This window comes from Eucyclogobius newberryi, unplaced genomic scaffold (genome assembly GCF_026437365.1).
Source record: "Eucyclogobius newberryi isolate DKJ021-1_F unplaced genomic scaffold, fEucNew1.0.hap1 SCAF_3, whole genome shotgun sequence".
In the NCBI taxonomy this organism is placed as follows: domain Eukaryota; kingdom Metazoa; phylum Chordata; class Actinopteri; order Gobiiformes; family Gobiidae; genus Eucyclogobius; species Eucyclogobius newberryi.
This window is the reverse complement of record NW_027315945.1, coordinates 11,008,092-11,033,658: the sequence shown is the minus strand read 5'-3', so window position 1 is coordinate 11,033,658 and position 25,567 is coordinate 11,008,092. Positions and strand designations below refer to the sequence as shown.

The window sequence follows — 25,567 nt, the reverse complement described above, 5'->3', positions numbered from 1 at the left end:
ACCATGACCGAACAACAGCAAAACTCTTCATTCACTTTCAGTAGATTATTGTTCCTGTTGTATAGGGCTATTTATGAAATCAAACTTGCAGAATGAACAGGTTAACTCGATTTGACATTAACAGAAAGATAAGAGAACACTTGGACTGACGATTAAATTGAAACGCTGTAGTTTTGCATTTGACTATTTGTCATATGTGATTTGACTGACGTACTCCTGAACCAGGTTGTTGCATTGAAAAATGAGTCAAGTCACTAAAATAAACCCCAATTAAAGCTGAAATGGCTGGGCTTGTTGGGCAGGTTTGTGAAGCTGACACACAAGCTATGAACAAAGAAAAATCTGATTTCAAATTCTTTTTTGTTACATGCTTGACAAAATTAAAATATGTCAGAATTTTAACTTGGCCCTTCCCCCATGAAGACTTTGCTGGCCGCATGTCCACAACATTGTTAGTTTGCAGAATGCTCTCATGTAACTCATCTGCATACCAGCTAAATCCTGCTGCATGGCTAACCCTAGTTTGTTTGTGTGGACGGAGCGTTGATGAAATGTTGTGATGTTTGATATGTGTAATGTTTCACTATTATCTGATAGGCTGATAGGCTATTCCTGGCTAATGGCTAATCCTTGAGGTGATTACAGAGTATATATCATTCCAAATATTTGCCTGTGGGATACTGCAAGCATTGAGAGCACAGTAAAATGGAAAATGTGTTGCTACAAATACTTAATGGGCATATTATGCAGTATATATTGTTTACGTTTTTGGGTTTCTTGGTATTTAGTGTTACATCACTTAGACTAAATATATGTACATGTATTCGAAACAATAAAAATAATGTATGATTGTACAAAGTGGCATTACAAAAATAAATTGATTTGATTACTGGGCACAAGGACTACACCTGTAGGCACAGTGAGAAGTAAAAGCTGTTTAAAGAAGGCTAAGATGATTGAATTTGGTTAGCTGCATAGTGGATACGATTTAAGATTCAGAAAACTTTATTGATCCCAACTGGCAATTAATTTGCTGCGTTCCCAGAGCAGTCGCACGCATACATAAACACAGTCACAAATTAAAAAGAAGAGCTCTTCAAGTCAAACCCAACAATACACAACAATATACTATAGACTTCCAAAAATACTGCCATCCAAATTCAGCAGGTTAATCGCAGAGGGCACAAAAGACTTGGAAAAACAATTCATTTTTTTCCATACTGGCACGTAAAAACACCCCGAAGGAATCATTACAAAGTCGGTCAGTGGGTGGTGGTGCTGTCCCAGGATGCTCTTAGACTTTAGATACAAGGAAAAGAAACTGTCTAGATATATTCAATACTTTACCATGATTAAACGCTCAAAGTCAGTGAACCCTGATCCATTAATTTATAGGTGCACATAATTATTCTGGTAGTTATTGCTATTGTGTTATTGCTTTGCTTAGAATGCTACACAGTATGGTATGGTAAACTGTATGCATTCTGACTTTGTGCGGCATTGCCTGTCCACACATCTTATGGCAGAGAGAACGAAATGTTTAATACTATACTGCGGAACATTCCAGGCAAAGTAATAAGGAGCTAGGATATGTGTGTAACCCCAAATCAAATGTGAAGTTTTAGTCTCAATTAGCTGTAAGATAAAGCTCATCAGAAATAACATAAAATAAAAAATATATTCAGTCAGTTTATGCATCTTCTGTTTTCCTCGATTAAAGACGTGCGGTTTACCATCCCGTTTTATATGATAATCCTCGCTGGACTTGTTTTATTTTGCCCTTCGTTTGGCAGGTCGGGTTCAAATTTCAATCAAACCACACAGGAGTTTATTTTAAAGAGAACCTACATTGTGCTTTCAAGTATCTTCATTCCAGGAGCTTAGTGGTTACCAAAGAGATCAGTTAGGTTTATTTTCCAGAATTACACAATAACATATATCATCATTTTCATTCCATTTGATCGCTGATAATGTACCGTATTTCTGAGCTTGTCTTGTTGTTTTTTATCCCATTTCGTTCCATTTCTGAAACTGTAAACCCCAAACTATAAATTACTTTGACCTAAAATAACACGGGGCAATATGGCAAAAAATACATCACCAGCTTATTCATTCCATATGACGCAAAATGGGAGTTTCATCCAAGCAATCTCATTAGTCGGGGACCACGTTGATAAATGGTGCAAATTATAGCTCTGATCTCCTCCCCACAGCCAAACTCGGGGAGGTAGAGTGAAGAAAGACTACTCTAGGTCCGATAAGCATCAACATCTCCCGACAGTGCAGACCCAGATGTGCGGACTAACATGTGTTGGGGGGGATATGAGTGCTCTTCCTTTGGGATGGTTCTGGAGGAAATGGAGATTATAGAAAGACGGAGAGAGAGAAAGAGAGGGGGGGCGTTGACTGGCCTTCATGCCCCACGCTGCTTTTCGCATTAGGACCGCCCCAGCTGAGCTTATGGGACACAACTGTTAGTCTAATGTATTTCATGGCCATTAGTTCAGTTTGTAAATTTAACGGTCGGATCGGGCGTGCAGACACTGTTGAGGGCTTGTAAAGTTCTGCTGGGTGAAAACCAGATACAGGAGTCATTAAAATGCTGTGAACTGTTGTGTAAATACATTTGTAAGCCATGGCGAACGCAATGTTGTTTTTTATTTGTTTGCTTGGTTTTGCTGAGGAACTTTATGGAATTTGTTTTGGAGGTTTTGGAGTTTAAAAGATCAGAGAAGACACCCAGGAAAGAGGCCCCAAGTGGGGGACCGTAGATGGGATTTACAGGACATACTAAAAGAAGACATGAAGTAAGTCGGTGTGAAAGGGCGGAGTGAGCCGGAGGCAGATGATTTGCGATTCAGACGAAAGGGGTAAAAAGTATTACATAAAAGAAGATGAAGATATGGCTCCACAAAAGTAGTAAGCAAACGCACTTCTGAATCATAAGATAGGTATTACTCTGTATCCCTGTGTATCTGTAAATAAAGCTAAAGCTAAAGCTAAATGTAGCTTTAGACTGTTGAGATTTACCTTATGCTGCAAAATTATTTCACAAATGCATCTTTTCAGGCTCCTGTCGATAATGTTTCCTTACAGTTATTGGTGAATCGGACCCATCACATTGCAAGCATTTTGATTTGGGGCAAAGGGCAAAGGTGGAACCATGGCGACTTCAAGGACATTAATGAGCCGAAATATGAAGAAAAAAAAATATGTGTGCGCGTTTCACTGGATTTGGAAAAAGTTTGATTTATTCACCTTTTCCCCGAACGCTTTCAACAAGAGCCATACCAGAGTGATTATGTGTTGAAATTGACTCTGAGTACTACAAATACATATGAGCCTGGCTTCTGCAGGTTATGTTGAGATGACTGTGGTTTGAGAAGATGACTTCTCCATTCTCACAACCTGCTCCTGAGCCACTGTTGGAAACACTTTCGGATGATTTGAGAAACAGAAGCACTTGACACTGTATTACTCTTGATAATCGTTTATTAATGGACTGAATGTGACTTTGGGGCACTGTAAATGTTATACCTGTATGCTTCGCTTCATTTAAAGCCTACATATTAATCAAAAAAATGAAGCTGTGATAAGTCAATACTGTGCACAGCTGCCCTTGTCTGCAGACACTCTCACAGATATTAGGTTCAGTTCTGAGGCTCTTTGGCCGTGTCATAAAAGCCCCTTGTTGTGGCCCTCTCCTTGTGAATCCCCGCACTCTGACACTCCTCCCATATTTTTTTAACAAGGGACCTTTAATTTGGCGAGAAGGAAGCAATGAATTGTGGAGTGTACTTTTCCACGGCTGCCTGGGAAGTGCAGGCCGGCCCCGTGCAAAAGCCAATAGGTAACACATGTGGCGCTGAGGCCACGCTGCTCCTCACCTCTTTACATAGTTCTTATGAACTCTTGTTTTGGGTCGCGGACGATGTTACTCTCTTTTAATTTCAGCAGCAGGTGGAAAGCCATGGCACACAACAAGTGGAATGCAGTTGATTGTTTTAACGCTTTTTGGGCACTTAAAGACACATTATTCATGAATCTGCCCTGGGGATGAATCGCTGGGGCTGAATCGAGCTTGCTAGTCTTTGCCATTGGCCCTTGTACCTACAAACATTCACTCACACACCACATGCATCCAAAGGGGGTAGATGAAGTGTCTTGCCCAAGGACACGACGACAATAAATCATCTTGAGGGGTGGGGCATCAAAAGTTATCATTCTTTTTAATTGTATAACAGGGCTCTAGACTGCGAGTAAAACGGTTGCATTTGCACCGACTTGTACTGTGTCCTCTAAACAGCGTTCAGTCACGTTTCCACCCACTCTGCAGCGCTCCCAAAAATGTTCTGACCACTCATTAGACTGGTGTCCACGTCTTCCATGCATTATGTCCGGATTTAATTTAATGAGGATAATAAGCCCACACATCTCTGTCCTCTGCGTAGATACAGTGTTGAGTTAGTTTAGGAGAGTTTTAGAGAATTTTGCATTAAATTTGCCTTTCAAATTAATAACATACATTTGTCTGCAAAGAACTCCAAAAAGTTTTTGAACAAAGTTAATGCAACATCGGGGCTCACGCTTGTGCATCCATTGACTGTATCTCACGAGTAAATGCAGCAGCAGCAGCAGCAGCAGCCTGTCCTGCAGCCGCATTTCCTCTGCAAGAAGAAGAGTGAGAGGCTGCAGTGAGAAGGCTGCAGTGAGAAGGCTGCAGTGAGAAGGCAGAAGCGGTGCGCTCTATGTGCGCGCAGTAGTAGTAGCAGTAGCTGATTATTAATTAGTTAATTATTGAGCGTCTACTTATGATGTCATAAAGCAGCTTTTTGCTTTTTATGATTGAAGGATTTTTGACACTTTCACAGATTTCAACAAATTATACCTCTTTACGATCGCTTTCACCGTCTTATTGCTGCTGTTGCTTTTGACATTTGTACATATTGTACTTTTTTCAGTATTTGCTGATTATAGTTATAGTTATAGTCTCTCTTTCTCCCTGCTCAGGTCTGCGTTCAGCACGATCTTGCAATTTGTCAGGACAAACAACTATTTGAGTCGCAAACTACGCAATCATCAACTGTGAATGACTGAGCGTCATTGGTATGTCGCAAAACGCAGCAGAAAACATGGACGAGCGGGAAGGCTGAATATTTTTCAACAAATATTGAAAATGTTCAACAACACATGTAGTACTCTGACACACGTGTTACACACATGCAGTACTTTCACACAAATGCAGTACAACAACAACAACCGGCAAGTGTTGCATTGCCGCCAGACTTTATTCTTCAGACTTTATCAGAGTGTCTGCTTATGTCATAAAGCATTGTTTCACTTGCTTTTTGTATAGCAGTGCTGCTAAGCAAAAGCAACACTTCTTAAAGAATACGACAAAGTCTGAGGAATAAAGTCTGGCGGTAATGCAACACTTGCCGGTTGTTGTTGTTGTTGTTGTTGTTGTTGTTGTTTTATGGCGGTTGACATCCGAGTGTTGCATTACCGCCAGACTTTATTCCTTAGACTTTGTCGTAGTCCTAAAAGTTCTTCTTCCAGTGCCTTGACTTCCAGTGCTTTGTTGTTGTTGTTGTTGTTGTTGTTGTTGTTTTATGGCGGTTGGCATCCGAGTGTTGTCCTCAGACTCTGTCGTAGTCCGTAAAAGTACTCCTTCCATTGCTTTGGTGTTACAAAGCCCATGAGGTCATGATATGTCTTTGTGACTAGAATAGTTGTTGTTGTTTCAGAGACCAGGGAAGTCAAGGCACTGGAAGAAGAACTTTTAGGACTACGACAAAGTCTAAGGAATAAAGTCTGGCGGTAATGCAACACTCGGATGTCAACCGCCATAAAACAACAACAACAACAACAAGACAGGTCTGCATTCAGACGGGAGATGGCGGAGGAGAGTGGATCGGTGGTCGAAGACGTTCTGGACGGCGTGGAGGAGCAGCCTTTTCTGGCTGCACGTGCCCGGAAACGTAAAAAGTCCCTTAGCTCGTCCGAGGGTTCTGGGAATGAGCAGCAGGATGAGGCTCAAGAAAGTTTCAAGTAACGAGTTTAGAGTAAATACAGAGAGAGGAGCCAGCGCTGCTCCCAGCCAGGGCGAAATGAGAAAGGCCAGCGTGGCTCCCAAGAAGTGTGAAGGTTTCAAGAGTGGAGGTCCCAAGTGTGCAGGTTCCAGAATTAATGAGAATACCCTGGTTGTGGATAGAGAGGATTTTGTACTCTTTATGGTGGATGTTGTAAACTGTGCTGCTCAGACTCAAAGCAGAACTGAAAGGATCAGGATCATTGCTAAAGCTGCAGGGAGATTCCTTGGAACAAAGGAGCTTGATTGGGCAGATATAGAAAACAGGCTAAAGGCGCTAAATGAGAGTCGGAGTGATGGGGGTCTGCTTTTGGGGAGTCAGAGTGATCAGAGTGACGAGATGGGGGTGGGGCTGGTCTCCTGTCCTCGTCCAGTCTCGTAGACGCATGGCTACCAAGCAGCGACATCAGTGGAAATATTAAAGCCTATAGAATGAAGCCTAAAGAATAAAGCTGTACGGTGGAAGCACCGAACGTCAAAGAAGGAGAGGAAGATGAAGAAGAGTCTCCCTGGAATAAAGCCGGTCGGTCTCTGAGACAATATAAGCGGGGGCATCAACTAAAACAACAACAACAACAACGAACAATACCTCGTGCACTTGGATGCCAACTGCCATAAAAAACTACAACGACAACAGTTTGGATATTACGACAACATAGAGGAACGCCTCGGTCCGTATGATGGGGAAGAAGAAGAGGAAGCGTGACCTGGTCGGTGACGATATGAACAGCGGGGAGGACTCCCCTGGAGCCACTGATCCTGTGCAGCGTAGGGCGTCTTCTTGCTCGTCTATGGAGGGCTCTCTCAGTGAGGAGCAGGGCGGGGGGGTTGCAGATGTCGGGGATGTGAGTTCAGAGTGTAAGGTGTTCATAAAGCTCGCGCAGGATAATGCGTCCTTTAAGGGGTGGGATCCGATGGCGTTGACAAGGAGCCTGACTGTAGCTGTGGGAGTGGTCAAGCATGCGAGTGTCCTTAGGGATGGCTCGCTGCTGGTTGTGTGCAAGGACGTGGCTCAGCAAAGGAAGGCGATTGAAGCTAAGTGTCTGGGGGGGAAGGACATTCTTGTGTCTGATGCTGTAAGAGGCACGGTCAGGGGAGTTATAGTAGGCGTCCCTACGACGACATCTGTGGATGACATAAAGGAGAATTTGACTGGAGCTAAGGTGGTGGATGCTAGGCGGTTGAAGATGACCCGGGATGGGGTAAGGTGTGACAGCCTGTCGATAATGATTAGATTTGAAGGTGGGATCCTGCCTCGTGTGGTGTGCGTTGGGTACATGCGCTATGGCGTACGCCCATATGTTCTGCCGCCCCTGCGTTGCTTCAAGTGCCAGCGCTTTGGGCATATTGCAGCGGTCTGTAGAGGGAAGCAGAAGTGTGGTAAATGTGCAGGAGACCACGAGTATGGGAAGTGTGACGACGGAGCAAAACTCAAGTGCTGTAACTGTGGGGGAGAGCATAGCTCTGCCTACGGGGGATGCGTGTTCAGCAAGAGGGCTGCGGAGGTGCAAAAAGTTAGAGCCTCTCAAGGCATATCCTACGCGGATGCGGTCAAGAAGGTGTCTGGTAGTCAGGTGACGGTGGATGCAGTGGGGGCTGCCAGTGCTGCTGGTGTCCTAGGCGACAGGGGAGGGGGCAGCGTTGCCCGCAGCCAGGGGGAGGTCCCCACTGGGATGCCCGTGAGTGTGGCTTCCACGGGCAGAGGCCCTGTGGGTGCGGAGGATGTACTGGTTGTGAAGAGGAAAGATTTCTTCCTCTTTATAGTGGAAGTGATTAACTGTACTGGGCAAACCAAGAAGAGATCCGAAAAGACTAAGATCATCGCTAAGGCTGCAGGGAAGTACTTTGGAGCTGGGGGCCCCGAGTGGACGGAGATAGAGGATGCGCTGCGGGAGGGCGCCCTGCCCCATTCTGGCAGTGGGAGTGGGGGGGCTCCCGATGCGCCGTCAGGTTCCGGGGGCTCATAATGGCGGTGGTTGTCTTGCAATGGAATGCGCGTAGTCTTCGTGCTAATGGCCAGGAATTTAAGCATTTTGTCTCTACCTTGTTGAACAAGCCTCACGTTATGTGCGTGCAGGAGACTTGGTTACGACCTAGGTGGGGTTTTGGGATACAAGGGTATGTGTGTGTTAGGAATGATAGGGAGCAGGGTAGAGGCGGAGGTGTGGCTGTGTTTGTCCGAGATGACCTAAATTACGTTGTTGTCAGTGTGAGTAAAGCGCCGGAGGCCCTGGCGGTGAGGGTCTGGCTGGGTGGTGAAGCTGTTACTGTGGTTAACCTTTATAATCCGTGTGGTGAGTTAACGCTAGAGTCCTTACATAGTATCGGTAAGGATGTTCGGGGAAAGGCCGTGTGGTGTGGGGATTTTAATGCGCATAGCGCTTTGTGGGGCGGTAGTGGTACCGATAGGTATGGGCAGGTGGTAGAGGGTTTTATCAATCAAAGGGAGTTGGTTTGTCTGAATGATGGGGGTGGGACCCGCTATGATATGGGGACCGGTGCGGAAAGTGCAATAGATCTTACACTTGTGTCCAAGGAGTTAGCTGGTGTTTGTAGTTGGGAGGTTCTTGGTAATCTTTCTTTTGGTAGCGATCACTATCTAGTCCGCACCGTGATTGGCTTTGGGAGCTGTGTGGTCAGGGGGACGAGGATCCAGAGGTGGCAGTTGGCAAGGGCGAACTGGGGGGCTTTCCTGAGGAAAGCTGATGATGGTTCTAGGGTTCTGCAGGAAGGAGGATTGACTCAGGTGGATGATCTCAATAGTGCAATTGTCTCGCTCATCACGCAGTCAGCGGTAGGCACGATTCCTAAGAGTGGTGGTAGTGGACATAGGAAGCGGGTGCCGTGGTGGACTGAAGCATGTGGTCATGCTGTTAGGGCGAGAAATGCGGCGTTTCGCCGGCTAAGGGTTGCCCACACTGAGGGTGCCCTCATTGACTACAAGAGGGCCCGCGCTGTTGTGCGGAAAACTGTGAGAACGGCCAAGAGTGCCTATTGGAGGCGGTATTGTTCCAAAATTGGGAGAGAAACGCGTCTCGGGGATGTTTGGGGGATGATTAAGCGGATGCATGGGGTTGAGCGCCGTCGTGGGACCCCGGTCCTAATACTGAATGGTGTTGAAGCAGTCAGCGACGTTGACAAAGCTGAACTGTTGGCCAGCACCTTTGTGTCGGTGCACAGCTCTGACAATCTCTCACCTGCGGAAAGGCACTACAGGGAGAGTACTTTGGCCCAGAATTCTGAGCTGATTGGGCACCAGCCTTCGACTCAAGATGACCTTGACCTTCCGTTTAGTTTGTTTGAGCTAAGGAGAGCACTTTCTAAGGCGAAACAGACAGCCCCGGGTAAAGATGAGGTGTGCTATGACATGCTCTCTCATTTGACTGATGACACGCTTGGGCTAGTCCTGGGTCTTTTCAACCGTGTTTGGGATTCAGGTTGTGTTCCATCTGCGTGGAAACAGTCTACGGTGGTGCCGGTTCTGAAGCCGGGTAGGCCAGCGTCTGACCCTTCAAGTTATAGGCCGATTGCCTTGACGTCGCAGCTCGGGAAAACGATGGAGCGCATGGTTACCGAGCGGTTGGATTACTTCTTGGAGAGTCAGGGTTTGCTTCCCGCGCACCAGAGTGGTTTCCGTAGGGGCAGGAACACCATGGATTCCGTGTTGTGTTTGGAATCTGATATCCAGCTGGCCAGGGCTCAGAAAGAAAAGGTTATTGCGGTGCTCTTTGATGTGGAGAAGGCGTACGATATGGTTTGGAAGGATGGGCTCCTCATTAAGCTGCGGAAGTGTGGTGTGAAGGGTAAACTGTTTAACTGGGTCCGGAGCTTTCTGTCTGGCCGGCGTATCCAAACCAGAGTGGGCGCTGCTTACTCTGGGGTCTATGGGGTGGAGAATGGGATCCCGCAGGGGAGTGTGTGTAGCCCTATCTTGTTCAATGTTATGATTAAGGACATCTTTGACGACGTGGATGGGTCTGTTGGGAGGAGCCTTTATGCTGACGATGGCGCTCTATGGGTGAGAGGGAGGAATCTCCGGTTTTACGAGGCGAAACTGCAAAGGGCAATACAGCAGGTGGAGCAGTGGACCCTGAAGTGGGGGTTTAAACTGTCCGTACGGAAGTCTCAAGTGATCTGTTTCTTCAATGGACATAGGGACGTCTCCCTTCGACTGCATGGGCAGGTGCTCGAACAGGTCAGGGAGGTGAGGTTCTTGGGGGTCACCTTTGACGAGAGGCTTAGTTGGCGTCGGCACATTGATGAGGTCAGTGGTAAATGCAAAAGGGTGAATAACTTGCTTCGTTGTCTATCCGGCCAGGACTGGGGGGCCAGCAGAAGGTCGCTCCTGGGTATTTATCGGGCCGTCATGAGGGCGGCTATTGATTATGGCTGTATAGCCTACATGTCTGCGGCTGAGACTAACTTAAAGAAGCTTGATGTGGAGCAAGCCCAGGCCTTGCGCATCTGCTGTAGGGCTTTTAGGACCTCCCCTGTCTCGGCGCTGCAGGTTGAGTTGGGGGAATTGCCGTTACGGCTCCGGAGGCTAGAACTTCTGTTGGCTTACTGGGTGAATGTGCAAGGTCATACGAGCTCTCACCCGGTGAGGGACTTTCTCAGGGTTGATGGGGGGCAGAGTGAGGCTGGCGGTATGATTTTCAGCCAGGTAGGAAATGCGAAGGCGCGGCTTGCGGGGGTTGGTGATCTGCGTGTGAGCCCGTCGGTGGCTTTGTCTGCTATAGCTCCGTGGAAGTTTGTCCCGGCTCCTGTTGATGTTAGCTTGCATGGCAAGCTTAGAGGAGTCGCTGGGAGGGCACCGCAGTTTGCCGTTCAAGCGCTCATCGATAAGCACTCAGGTGATGTGTTTATTTATACCGACGGGTCTAGGGATCCTGAGAGTGGGCGTACTGGCGCCGCTTATTTTGTGCCTGACCTGGGGCTAGCGGTCAAGAAGAGGTTGGCAGATCGCCTTTCTGTTTTCACGTCGGAACTTATAGCGATACGGTTGGCGTTGGAATGGGCGGAATCTGCTTTGCAGTGTTGCGGCATTGTGGTGGCCTCTGACAGCCTTTCTGCATTGCAAAGCATTAAATCTGGGAAATCGGATTGCAGACAGGATGTGTTGAATGGCATCTTCTGTCTGATGCTCTCCCTGTCCAGGAAGGATGTGAGGGTTTCCTTCATTTGGGTCCCTGCGCATGTGGGGGTGGATGGTAACGAAATGGCTGATGCACTGGCTAAACGTTCCCTTCGGCGGCCATCAATTGATGTGGCGGTTGAGTTAAGCAAATCTGAAATCAAGCCTGTTATCAAGAGTCATGTGGTCGGCCTTTGGCAGGAATTTTGGAGCCACTGTGTTACTGGACGGCATCTCTATCACATACAGGGTAGTGTGGGTCCTTGCGGGTCTATGGGCAGGAACGCGTGGGAGGAAAGGGCCTTCGCCCGCATGAGGATTGGCCATACTGGACTCAATTGGTCACTAAGTAGGATAGGCAAACATCCGACCGGTCTGTGTGGTCACTGTCGGGTGCCAGAGACTGTCGAGCATGTGCTGATTTGCTGTGAGGCTTATGATAGGGAAAGGGCCGGGTTGGCCTTGTGGTTTCGGAATAATGGGCGGGAGTTCAATCTGCGGAACGTTCTGGCGATCCAGTCACAGGGTTTGTGTCAGGCTGTGGTTGCTTACTTATGTAGCACAGGGCTGGGTAAACGTTTATAGAGGTGGGGGGTGTTGGAGACTGAGCCGAGGATGAGGAGCAAGAGGATGTTCTAACGCGCTTGGACTTCATGGGCCTAGAAACGCCAAAGTGATGGAAGAAGGACTTCTAAGGGATAAAACGACAAAGACGTCCCATGACCTCATGGGCTTTGTAAAACAACAAAGACGTCCCATGATCTCATGGGCTTTGTGCTTCCGGGGCGCCGAACGTCAAGGAGGGCGAGGAGGGTGGGGAGGAGTCTCCCTGGAGTGGAGCCGAGTTCATTCTTTCCGCTTTGATCCCATGGGCTTTGAAAACAATGACACATAAACACAGTGGTACAAGTATATATGTCATATGAATGGGTTCCAAGTGTGGAGCTCATGGGCTTTGTACTTCCCAAAGCACCGACCGTCAAAGAGGGCGAGGAAGGTGAAGAAGAGTCTCCCTGGAATAAAGCCGGTTGGTCTCTGACACAACAACTATTCTAGTCACAAAAACACATCATGACCTCATGGGCTTTGTAACGCCAAAGCAATGGGAGGAGTACTTTTACGGACTACGACAGAGTCTGAGGACTACGAAACGTCTGAGGAATAAAGTCTGGCGGTAATGCAACACTCGGATGCCAACCGCCATAAAACAACAACAACAACAACAACAATGTTAGGGAAGAATAAAGTCTGGCGGTAATGCAACACTTGGATGCCAACCGCCATAAAACAACAACAACAACAACAACAACAACAACAACTATTCTAGTCACAAAGACATATCATGACCTCATGGGCTTTGTAACACCAAAGCAATGGAAGGAGTTCTTTTACGGACTACGACAGAGTCTGAGGACTACGAAAAGTCTGAGGAATAAAGTCTGGCGGTAATGCAACAATTGGATGCCAACCGCCATAAAACAACAACAAGAACAACAACAACCGGCTTTATTCCAGGCCACTGAATTCCACTCCTTAGAGGACGCACTATCCTGTGCAAGCTTTATGATCACCTTACAGTCTCTGCTCTCACCCCGGATATCAATAGCTTCAGCCTCATCCTGCTGCTCATTCCCAGAACCCTCGGACGAGCTAACCCTCGGACGACTTTTTACGTTTCCGGGCACGTGCAGCCAGAAAAGGCTGCTCCTCCACGCCGTCCAGAACGTCTTCGACCACCGATCCACTCTCCTCCGCCATCTCCCGTCTCTCCCAGACCGGGTCACCTTCAACCGCCTAGCGTCCACCCTACTTGCCGGTTGGTCTCTGAAACAACAACAACTATTCTAGTCACAAAGACATATCATGACCTCATTGGATTGTAACACCAAAGCAATGGAAGGAGTACTTTTACGGACTACGACAGAGACTGAGGACTACGAAAAGTCTGAGGAATAAAGTCTGGCGGTAATGCAATAATTGGATGCCAACCGCCATAAAACAACAACAACAACAACAACTTGGATGCCAAACGCCATAAAAGAACAACAACAATACGTTATTTTTTTCAAATGTGTATAGCAAAACACGAAAGTGACTAACAATCAATATTTTCCATTGGTGTAACAATATTATTTGTTTCAAATGTATTTGTAAACATTCTATTTTTAAAAAAAACTCTTAACAAATTTACTTTTTAAACATTTTTTCAAAATAAAACAGAAAACTTGCAAATGAAATTAGTTGTAGAACAAATTAATTAACACCAAGTCAGATGGCCTCATTTACAACTTTCTTCCATATCATCATCAATCAGATGACTATTTGCAGGAGTCTCATTTACATATAATTTTTTTCAAATTGCACCGCTCTATTTGACGTTTCATTCCAGCTATAAAACGTTTCCATTTTTGGTTTTGCTATTTGATAAGTACTCTTCTCAGTTCCAGCTGCACATTCGGATCAGTGTAAATTGCTGCGCCCAAAATACGCATCTGATTTTTCAAAACGAGGTTGTAGTCACTTGGGCAGTGTAAATAGTGAGTATTTTGGCATGTGAATGATCTGCAAAGACTTTTGCGTTTAGGAGATATTGACCTCGGAAGTCCAAATCTGTGAATATAGTGCTAACTTTACCGCAATGTGGCTCCTCCCGCTTTCAGACTCGCGATCTGAGACAGCAGCGGGACTCGTCATGTCAACACAGCGTCCTACATTGTGTCATGCATATGTCACCCCAACTCTATAACTAACTAAACTACATTACACAACTTCAGCTAGTTCAAACTAGTACTGGAGCTAAAAAGACTTTAAAGATTAAAGTCTAAAGAATATTCTTTATTCTTTAGACTTTATTCTAATATTCTTTATTCTGGTTTCTTATTACTATTATTCCTATTCTTCATATTCATACTCGGGCATTTTGGAAAGTCACACATGGGGACATAGACGCGATTCACTCGGCCCGAACTCGAATAAAATGGAGCTTGCTGTGTGGATCCACACGGCCCCAGGGGAAGAACAATAGACTCAAGCATTCCATGGAATGAACATTCCATTCCATGGCTCGAGCCTAACAAGAACAAAGTCTTTACTACACACATGTAGTACTTTTACGCAAGAATGCAGACACTCGCAATGGCTTCAGCAATTGCACATTATCTAGTTAATCATAATCTCTCTATTACGCATTTTTTGTAATCGTAAACAAAATTAGATTAATTGCACAGCCCTTTGCTTATTCATACATTTCCTAATTATGTTTTACCAAGACAAGTTCCTATGTTTGTGAATTTTGTTCATTGACAATGACAATAAATCCTTTCTGTGTCTGATTCTGACAAAAATATTGGAAACATGGAAACATGTACAATTTTACAGAATAACTCTTAAGTCCATCCTACTCAAAAAAGTAAATGGAAACCATGTCATATTTTTCAGAAGGTTGCCATGATAACAAAGCATGCAAGTTCTTCCAATTTGTTGTCTTCTGTTTTGTGACAAAGCTCAAATACACTTGCCAGCCAACAATACAAAAACCGGATATTCCAAAGCACGGCCCAAGAGGACTTTTCGATGCGGCTTGCGGCTTTGATTTATATCGTTTTTGCTAATATATATCTCTATATGGACCTATTGCTGCAAAGTAAGATAAGATAATAAGATAATATAATCCTTTATTGTCCACACATGGGGACATTTCATTTTAACTAACTTAAAGCTGTAAAACATGAAATACAAATGCTAAAGTAGTCCAAAAAAACCCATAAAACTGCATATGCTTCAAACCGAAACATGCCATGGAAGCATTTTCACTTGAGTGGCTGGGTTGCTTCATACCCTGCATATGGCGTTCCCCAAAATGTAAATCCTTAAATTTGAGACCTTAAATTATTTATGCTTACATTTGAGTTTTGGTATGCTATGGTTCTGGTCAGGTTTAGCTTCAAATTAAAATTAATGGAATGTCCCCAAAACATATGGAAGCCTTGTGTGTGTGCGGGAATGGGGGGGCATGTGTTTTGAGCGCGGCTCCACACACACGTGCACAGTAAGTATTTATAGTTAGTGACAGCTGATGATTGGCCCCACGCTGACCCCTGACCCCTGCCTTTGCCTTCTGTACCCTGGAGCTAATTGACACGTCTCCTCTGATAAACTTTCTCTCCCCTTCTCTCAGACAAAACACACATGGAAGGGAACAAGGCTACCCGAATTACACAAGGTGCTCCCAGCTAAAACAATATGTGATCGACTGGACTATGGTCAAAGCTAAAGCCTAAGCCAGGGCCAAAAAAAACACTAAACCAGGAAGGTAGCAGAGTAGAAGTCAAAGCTTTCAGATTTACCAGAGGGCTCATTTAGGTATTTCCCAAAACATACTATATTATATATTATATAAAGCAGTTCTGCCAAGACTCCGTTAGCAAAACTTTCCCAAAGCCCCTAACACATAGCTGTTCCTAAACCTGACCCTAATCCTTACAACCGTAACCAGATGAAATGACCTGATGTGAAGAAATATTGTCATATCATTTTTCAGCATAGCCATCAATTCTTGTGGCTGTTGCATGCGCTGCTCATGGCAGTTCTCTAATGTGAACTATAGAACTAGTGGCACTATTGACAGCATTATCTCTGTACTAGAGCTTTCTATTGCTACTGCCAATTAAAGTTGCATTGAACCTGTTTGCTGCCTTAACACATGTTTTCATTGGGCTAATGCTGAACTGTGCAGCACCTGAGGGTACACATTTATCATTGGATGAGGGATTCGTATTTTATGGAAATTAGTCATGAATTAATTTGTGGTACGGAGCCAATTGGTGCTTGCATCCAAACTTCTATTTTCCATGTGATGAATATAACAGCTGGGCTTTTTTTCCTCATAGGGTAAGTCATTATTCACTTGTGTCCGTACAGTGTGGCCAACCAGAGTAAAGCTAGTGTCCAACCTTACCTGAGCACATATGGTTGTGTTCTTGTCCCTGGACAAAACACTTCACCCATTGTCCACTTCAATCCTAGCTTGTGATAACTGGCAATAGAGCACAAGTCACTTATCCAATCAGGAGACAGATGGCCTTCTCTTATCCTATTGCTCGTATCGGACATAGCCCTATACAAATACCATTCACTAAGATCCAATTACCACATACATTTTTTCCTGACTTGTTTTCTTTCAATTGCATATATTTTGTTATCCTGACTTTTTATTCTGGCATACTTTCAAAACAGTCGCACAAGACTCAGCAACTATTCAGATTCATACACAATACATACATGAATAATGAGTCGTAGCGTTTCGTAACTTGCCACACATATACTCAACCTGTGTACTGCTAGTATAGCTGAGTTTACTATAGGTGAAGGTGAAACAAATGCTTTGGCCAAAATAAGATGGCCGTGTAGTGTTTCTGAAACATTAAAATCATACTTTCTATATTACTCATCCACACCACATAACCTTAAATCTGTCATCGCAGAGGGTTAATAACTTGCATTGCATTCATGGTGTAAACACAACTAATTCAATTTCCATTGCTACTGTTGTAACCACAAATTACCCTTTCCACCACTCCTGTTTTTGTGCAGTTCATTTTATGACACCACTACTTTACTCTGATTGACTTTTACTGCGTCTGCACCTCATAAAAACCTGTAACGCTTAGATGCTTCCAATTGCACTTTTAGACTGTTATTAATATTCGGTGTACTGCTATTATAAGGCAAAGTTGTTGTTATTTTTTATTTGTTCATTTGATGGGGACAGTGCATGTTAATGAACATGCATGATATACATGCTGTAAACATGCCGGATTGTAGCCATACACCAGCATACATGGACACTGGAGGCAAGGTGGCCCAAGGACACGACGCCCCACTGGCACCTGGCATTCCAGGGGTCTCATCCTTGGTTTGCTTCCGAGATCTGGAATGAATATGTCGGTATGTGCCTGCGGTTGACCATACGCTCAAGCGCGCTGTCGGGGAACAATATAGGCTTATAGCTTCATAGTTTATTTGCATTGTTATTTTTGTACTCGGGAAGGACATGCAGACTCCACATGTGATGTTGGGAATTAAACCCATGATCTCCTTATTGGGGGGCAAGGTTTCACTTTCATTTTGTCAACTACAAATTGCCAATTAGCATATATATAATATTGATTTTAATACCTTCCACTCACTCTAGTTAAACTTACTGTTGAGCGTGGACAGTTCCTGCTTCTGTCACATGGATCTCTCCGTCATGTTTGCACGAAGCAGCGCTACGGCCGCTGCTTGTGAAAGCATGTTGGAGCCACGGAGACGCAAAACGGACCGGATCTGTGGATTAGGCAGGTGAAGTATGAGAGAAAATACAGGCTGTATTTCTACAAAGTTGTTTCTTATGGAGTAGCAGAGTGGGTTTAGTACAGACACTTGGTGGGACGGTAAGGGAAACACTGAATATTAATATTTGGTGGTCAGTTTTCTCACAAAGGCAGATTGCTGTTGTGTGAGGTATTTGCTGACCTGTTGCTGTGCTGGACCATGATGGAGGAAGAGGGTTTAACAAACAAAAGAGCTCCAGACTCCGCCTACTGGAAGAGGAAGTGTGTGTGTTGACTAAAAGCTCAGGATGAACCATGTAACTTATGAGGTCATTGTGGGCCAAATGAGATGGGTCAATAAATAAATGCTAAATAGGTAGAATCAACGTTGAAAGGATGTTTTGCATACATACAGCATAAATGCAGTCATAAACTCCATAGTATATCGAGAAAAGTTTGGAGTCAGTCAAGAAAAGCCCAGTTTTGATAGACACTGTTTGCCTGAGGAAAAAAAAAGCAAAAATGCAATCTTTCAGGTCGGACGTGTTTTGAATAGCTGTGCATTCTATACCATTCAAATTAACAGGACAGCAAAATAAAAACATTATATGGTTGTTATGTTCAGTAGCAAGTAATAATGGCTTGATGAGATCATTTTTGAAAAAAATCCTGCACACTTTGGTGCATTATTTTCTTGCATAATGTTATATTGTAGGTTGTTAGTATGCTACTTACGGTGCTAATAAATAACATTTATAATCTAAGCAAAACCATGTTGTATGTGATTATGTTTTCTAACATTTTAAAGAGCCTTGTTTTTTTTATTATTTGATATGTTTGTAGGCTAACGCTTCCATTAAAAATGCATTGGAGCTTATGTATGGAACAGTGCTAGCCCTTAGAATGCAGGTTTTTGGTTTTCAAACACTGGAAGGGTTTATTGATATTCTTATTTATTCATATTAAGTCACTCGACACAATATATGATTAACAGAAATAGTTAAATCTATCTCAAATTCATATGGACGTTGTTTTGATGACTTTGAAGCCGGGATAAATGAGGGATTACATCAATTTGCATTGCAGTGTTCTTTCAGATTCTAAACTGATACCTTAAAACCTTTTCACCTTATTCCAGAAGCCCGTCTGGGCACTGCCATACGACGTAATCCTCCTTCCAGTTATATTAGTGTATATAGGGCTGCCCATCTCGAGAGAAAATAAGTTCTACACAGACTAAAATGCACTGATTCCCTAGGGAATCGGTGCATTGTTGACTTGTTGGTCACATGAACATTGGACATTTTATACAAATCAATTTACTTTATTACATTGTTCCTGCTGGACCGGAAGTGCGATTACAACGGAGGTGTCGATACGTGGGAAAAAGAGGAAAAAGTGGGCGGGGCAGAATAAGGTAAATACTGTATAGTACTTGCTACTGACACAAATCTGGTTGACAATCTCTGGAATTGCCTTGCACCTGACACAGAGGATTCACTGGTTGGATTTGGAAGTTTGAGAAAGAATCTGTGCTGCCCCGATTCTTTCACCACAGCAGCTCATACATTGGGCTATTTTTGGCAGTATTTATCTTTGGCAGTTTTACACTAGAAGCTTTCCCTGATGCAATTTACCACATGCAAATTACACCAATACTCTTCTCTAACGAGGGAAATATTCAGGCACAGTATTTTCAATTTACACCAGAAAAAAACTAAACAAACCCACATAACATCAGCATACAGTATGTGACAGAACATCCACTGTACATATATATGTCTGTGGCATGTTGTGACCATAAACACACAGTACACAACATACATTTCTCTCTCTCTCTCTCTCTCTCTCTCTCTCCATCTCTCTGATAACAATCATACCCAATCCTTACACTTACTTCCCCTTTCTTTGTGGCCAGGGCAGTTATATGCCACTGCACTGTCTTGGACCCGTTTTGTGCGCGTTTGCAACTTTGTGAGGAATGGTGTGGGAGGGAGGGAGGTGGCCATTTTCGTGGAAGTTGCAGCCTTTGACGTGTGTGTGTGCATCTGCATGCGGTTGCGTTGTGGGTATGCCGAGGTTGTTTATCTGGAGAAAGTGTTTATGCCATCAAATTATGCTTAAAAACCCATATTCACATGTAGACGTGGTTTGGTCTGGCTGGCCCCGCACGTTAAGCAATGCACCTTATGTAGGATTTGATATAAAAAACTTAAGACGTCTGGCTTGTCTGACATTTGGCGTGTAGAATGTCAAGGTTTGTGTACAAGGAGTCATACAAAAACACATCTTATGATCATGTTTTAGACTGAATCCTGCTGTTTTTGTGTAATGTTTGCTTGTGCCTCTTACCCAATGGCACTGAACTGAAACCATAACCCCAAGATACAATGACATTATGGAAAGAATTGTCTAGAAAAACATAGTAGGTAAAACAAGTCCACATCTAATTTGAGTCTTAAACTTATATAGGCAATATTAGGCTTATAAACGACGAATAATTTGTCATCTTGGTGCAGTCTTTATGTGACATCCATGAGTTACAAAATAGTGTAGGAAAATAATTCATGATCATTGATAGTACCAATGAGTTTGAACTTCAAGAAATCAATTGCGTGTCCATTCTTGCTTTCTTACCGCTGACCTCTTGTAAAGTTGAGACTTAAGTTGTTAAAGTTAAGACTAAACATATCAGCGGTCATTTGGCTTTGCGACAGGCCTTGGAACTCTCTTCCTCGGTAATGAAGACATACCTACCCCATCTGGCATTTGTTTGGCCTGTGCACTGTAACTCGCATCCACCGCTGCAACTTACCTTATTGTACTCAACTATAGTGCTGTGACCTCTTTACCAGACCATAGATATCCCTTCGCTAGACCCGAGTGGCTTCGCTGTTGTGGCGGCTCTCATTTCGCTGAATTCATGTTGGTCGGGTGCATTTCTGGATATGGCTCAGACAAATGTTTGGAATCACTGAGGTTAAGATAGCCGGGGTTATAATTATATGAGCGGTTCTTTGTCAAATCACCAAACTGAGCATTCCTGCAAAGCTGTTTTTTTACGAGCCAACCGCAAGCGAGCATTTATATTCCTCCTTGTGCACCAGTGCTGAAAGAGCGTCTGTTAGATTGCAATGTGCGGCCCGTCTAATTAAAATATAATTACTACAGCGCCCAAAGCCTCAAAATATATCGAAGTGAAAGTATGCAATTAACTTAACGGTTTATCGGGCTAGTAATCATTTGTGGAATTAAACACACAGAGAAAGAAAACCTCTGCAGATTATTTTAACGTGCTGGCAAATAAACAGGAATACTCACAAACACACTCAAAATCATCCAACATCCTCTCGTTTTCTCTTCACCGCCATCCGTATTCACCTAACAATTAAAATCCCTTTATCGCATAGAAGCATCTCTTTTGATCTGATATTTGACAGATTGCATAATGTGAATATGCAATTCTAATAAATAATAATAATAATAGTAGTGAAAGCAAACTAAAACAATAAAGATACATGTTTTGGGCTTTTCCCTTTCCCTGTTCTGCTCAGTGGACACAGTGAAATAACTTACATATTGTACTTTTAATCTAATAGTAATACTGCTTCAAAACGCGATCCTGGAACACAATGAAACACCTGACACATTGAGGGCTATATCCCCTTGAGTTCTCCACTGCTCACTTCAAAGGCTGTTAAGGTTCGTTATGTGTGTGGCGACAGACAGTAATTAAGTGAGAACATCGCATTGGGAGCAGCACTGACTGGCCCCATCAATCAAAGCCAGTCTGCTAACCACCGGAATGTCAGCCCCGAGCCGGCACGCCACACTATCCGACACACACAAGTGCCGCCAACGTGAAAACAACTAAACAGATTCAGCAATTTGTCACAGGAGAAGCCGTTGTGCAGTTTCTAAGCCGCACATCTGATGTTTTCTGTCACGTCATGTTGCTGTAGATTAGCATAGCCGGGGGGAGTTTGTTGATGCAGTGTGCTTGCATAGTGTGGTTAAAACACTGAGATGCAGTATTTGTGCAGGATGGTTCTATGCAAGAGGTGACCAATTTGAAAAAATGCATTATTGAGCAAAGAGAGAATTAAGGCGAACCAGCACGTATCGCTCCTGTGACTTGTTCCTTTCTCCCCATGCCTTGTGTGTGTGTGTGTGTGTGTGTGTGTGTGTGTGTTTGGAGCACACTTGGAGCACACTACATTGTGCATTTGATGACAAGTTTTAGTGTCCAGTGTGTCTGATGTTCTGAGTCGGTGCAAAAGCAGAATTCTCCTTCACACAGCTCATGTCAAGTTATGCCATGTATAATTTTTTTTTTTTTAAATATATTAATTTAATTTTGAACATTAACCATCTATTTCAGCTAGAATTCATTGGTATTGTGATAAAGTGTGAAAATGATGTAGTATAATCTAAAAGAGAACTGTGATTGTCCAGACATCGGCTTGAGGACGTTTCCACTGGACCCGATACAGCAGTTTATTAAAGCTCTAAAGTTATTTTGATTGTTGCACTGATCTTTAGCGATTATTACCTACAATTATTGCATTAGTAATACAAAATGCCATGCTCAATAATATTGTTTATCGTTTGTCAAAAATATATTGGAACAGGCCTACCAGTAGCTAGGGGTTGTCAATATGAACGTCCATAAGCTTTCCATAGACTTACAACGGTATCATCATTAAAAATTAACATCCTCTTTTCCAATTAGTCAACCTTTGAACCGATCCTATAAATCCACTGTTCGATACCGTTAAATGCAGTTTGCTCACTCTCTCTCGGTGGCGACAGACAGTAGCCACATGCAGGTTGTGTGCGCAGCAGCCGGGGGATATGCAGGGGTTAAGCAGGGAAGAGCTGGAGCCAGGGAGATTGACCCAGACTTGACCCGCCTATGAGAACACCATGCAGGCTAGCGCACATTTGCAGAAGGCTCATCCCAAAAGAAGAGAATATAAACCTCCTCATTTTCTTTATCAGATCAACACCCTTTTCATTCAAATATTCAACTCACAGATATTATCCCCCTAAGTCTATTTTCACCTATCGTTAGTTTGTCTTGATGACAATTAAAGGCAATGTATAATATAAGTCATTTTCTATGGGAGAAATCATCTGTGAAGAAGAAGTTGGAGAGTTGTCAAAGTCTGGGTAACTAAATACTTAACCCAAGTCAGCCACTTGTGGAGTCTCCGACAGTTCAATCTGACCTGAGACATCCTGGCTGCAAACCAATCAGATAAGGCCTCAGCGCTGGTTTGCAAGCACATTGGCCGTGAACGAATGGAGGGAGCAATTACGTTGATTGTGAGTAGTGGCTAAGAAAAAGGGAGTGAGAACTTGGAGGTATAAATCTCCAGGGTACACTTTAATGGTAGCTATTAGGGCTATTTCATTTTTTGGTCATTACAATCAAGCTACTCCTGAAGGGAAAAAGTCTCATGCAAGCACTACATTAAAAAAGAGCCCAAAAACAAGTTTATGTTTACTGTGTATTTGCAAACAGTAATGAAAAGGGGTCACTTTACCTAGAATTCTTAACTGAAAGCTGCTCCTCGCCGCTGCTCTTTGCCCTCTAATGTGTCCACTCCTTGCATGTCCCTTCCTTGCACTTCGTGTCCGCTCCTTGTCGCATCTCATGCTGTTTCAAAGAGCCAGTCCACTGTTTTGGCTCTAGCACGTCAGATGTGGGTCTGCTTTGTAAATGTGTTAAGAGGGTCCAACATTGGATAACACGTTCATTTTGTTTATCATTTGTTTCGCCTCTGTCCGTGCACACTCACAGGACTTGCTTAAGCACAGGGCTTGAGCTAAATGCAGACGTGATTTGGAGCAAAACTGTGACTTAAAACATCCATGCGCTTCATCAACACACATGCTGGAGTCGGAGTGCAGAGCCTCTGCAGCAGGTGACGGTGCATTATGCTTAGACAATGACCAGACAGTGCCTGGGATGTAGCCTTGGTCTTTAAGCATCATCTGTCACAGGCTGTATTTAAAACAATTAGACCTACATAAAAGTGAACAAGTAATCTATTCATATCCTTATGTCATGTGATCTGCAGATACAGTATAAACTTAATAATTGGAGTTTTCTTTCAATATCTATGACTGGCTAAACAGAAAGTGTAAGCCTAAAGTTACAGCACACAATCAATGGAAGTCCACACTCTAAATAGAGTAGAACCCCCACACAGTGATGTCCAATCTATTTTTAACAACAACAAAAATCACACTAAAAATTATAGTTTAAATTAATCGTTAGGCTGTTTGTTATGAAACAGAAAAAACAAATAGATAATTATAGTCGGATCCAAAAACCCAAAATGAAATGTCTTGCATTGAAACAGCAGCTCCGTCACATAAACACAACGCATTGACATGACACACACAGACATGTGACAAACCCAAACAGAGCATACTGTATTTGAGCAGCACACCCTCTCATGACTGATGAAAGCTTGTAACACAGCCAAGGATAGTCACACATTTCTGTGTACAAAAAATGCAGGCATACAAGACCATGTATTGAATTGTATCATTGCCCACCTAAGTTTTCTGTCAGCCCACCCAAGTTCAGTGGGCTAGAACTGCCCTTGATGGGGGGTCACATACGTACCACGTATGCACGCTTTATAAATGAGACGGCCTTCTTAGCAACTTAGCAAAAGACAGTAGTTTTTCAGTTGAGCCTAAATGTAACTTTTCTAGTGTAGGGTCCGCCACTTGTCTCTATGGGGATGTTATTGCTTTGCCTAGAATGTTCCATTGTATGGTATTAAACTTACTTATATTTGCAATTATTCAACTACATATCTTGACCTTATGTCACTTGCTTGAGTCCATTGAGGTAGGCAGAAGTTTAATGAGTAACGTATCCTTGGAATCAAGCAGATGCTGCTGAACCCACCAGCAGAAAAGTTACATTCTAAAGGCTGGCACTATTCCATGATTTGGCTCCAATGCATTTTCTACAAAGGGAATTGGCATTAGCCACAAAACAACAACCTATTAAAAAGCAGGGCTGTTCTGTATAAACACATCCACTTAACCACACATGAGTAACAGCCATCAGAGCTTTGTAAGAAAACATTAGTGCTTGTAGAAGTGTTTAGCATAGTTAATTGTTGTAGCGATCAGCGTTTAGCTACGTCAACGATTAAATAAGAATTTTTAAATATAAAGTGGTGCAGGACAAATGGCACTAAACGTGTTACAAGCCACAACAGTTAATGTGGTCAATTATGTTGGTCACAAAGTACCCCAAATCTTTCTTTCATGAGTTATCTAGTTACTTTTATTACAAATGTAACAAAAACAACAGCCATTTAACTATACTATCTAGAAATGTCAGTTAATGTTGTGTTTTTGCTGCCTCATTCAAATGAATGTGCTCCAGCGTATGGTTCAGTACCAGGATGTGTGTGCAGTTATTCTGGTTAAAAATAATTGTGATCTGATGGTAGAGATGAAGTGCTATGATAAAAAAGTCCTCCTGTCTGTGTGTGTGAGCGAGTGTCCCACCAGAGCTATCGGCTCATCTCCACCAAACATGCTGATCTGCTGCTGCCAAAGCAAACAGAACCTCTCTGCCCCTCCGCTGTAACAGAAACTAAATGTGACTGATCCAATTCAAAACTGTTGCTGATTTATGTAGGGTTGTAACTAAATACACATGTAGGACAATGTATTTGAAAAATTCACTGTCAATGTCATCCAGATCAATAAAATGTTTTTTGGGTTCACTTTCCATTTCATTATGATTCATTCTCTGCCCACACATGGTGCTGCCATTGCCAGAACAGCCATTCCTTAGTTTAATTTGTAACACAATTCAATATATTTTTATAGCGCCCAACATTTAAAATCTTTTCACTAACTCATGTTTATTTTCCCCTCTCCTTACCCACCCAAAGTTTGAGTAATCTTTATTCTCTTCAATCAAGATGTGTTGATGTTTTCACCCCCCTATATACAGTTACTGCTTTGTACTCGTTTTGTTTTTCT

The 25,567-nt window shown here is 43.4% G+C and overlaps 1 protein-coding gene across 2 annotated transcripts in view; it reads left to right on the top strand.

Annotated features, from left to right (window-relative positions):
• The window catches only part of bbs9 (Bardet-Biedl syndrome 9), a 203,721-nt gene that overhangs the window by 134,151 nt on the left and 44,003 nt on the right, over positions 1-25,567 (top strand). The gene's annotated exons all lie outside the window — the stretch shown is intronic.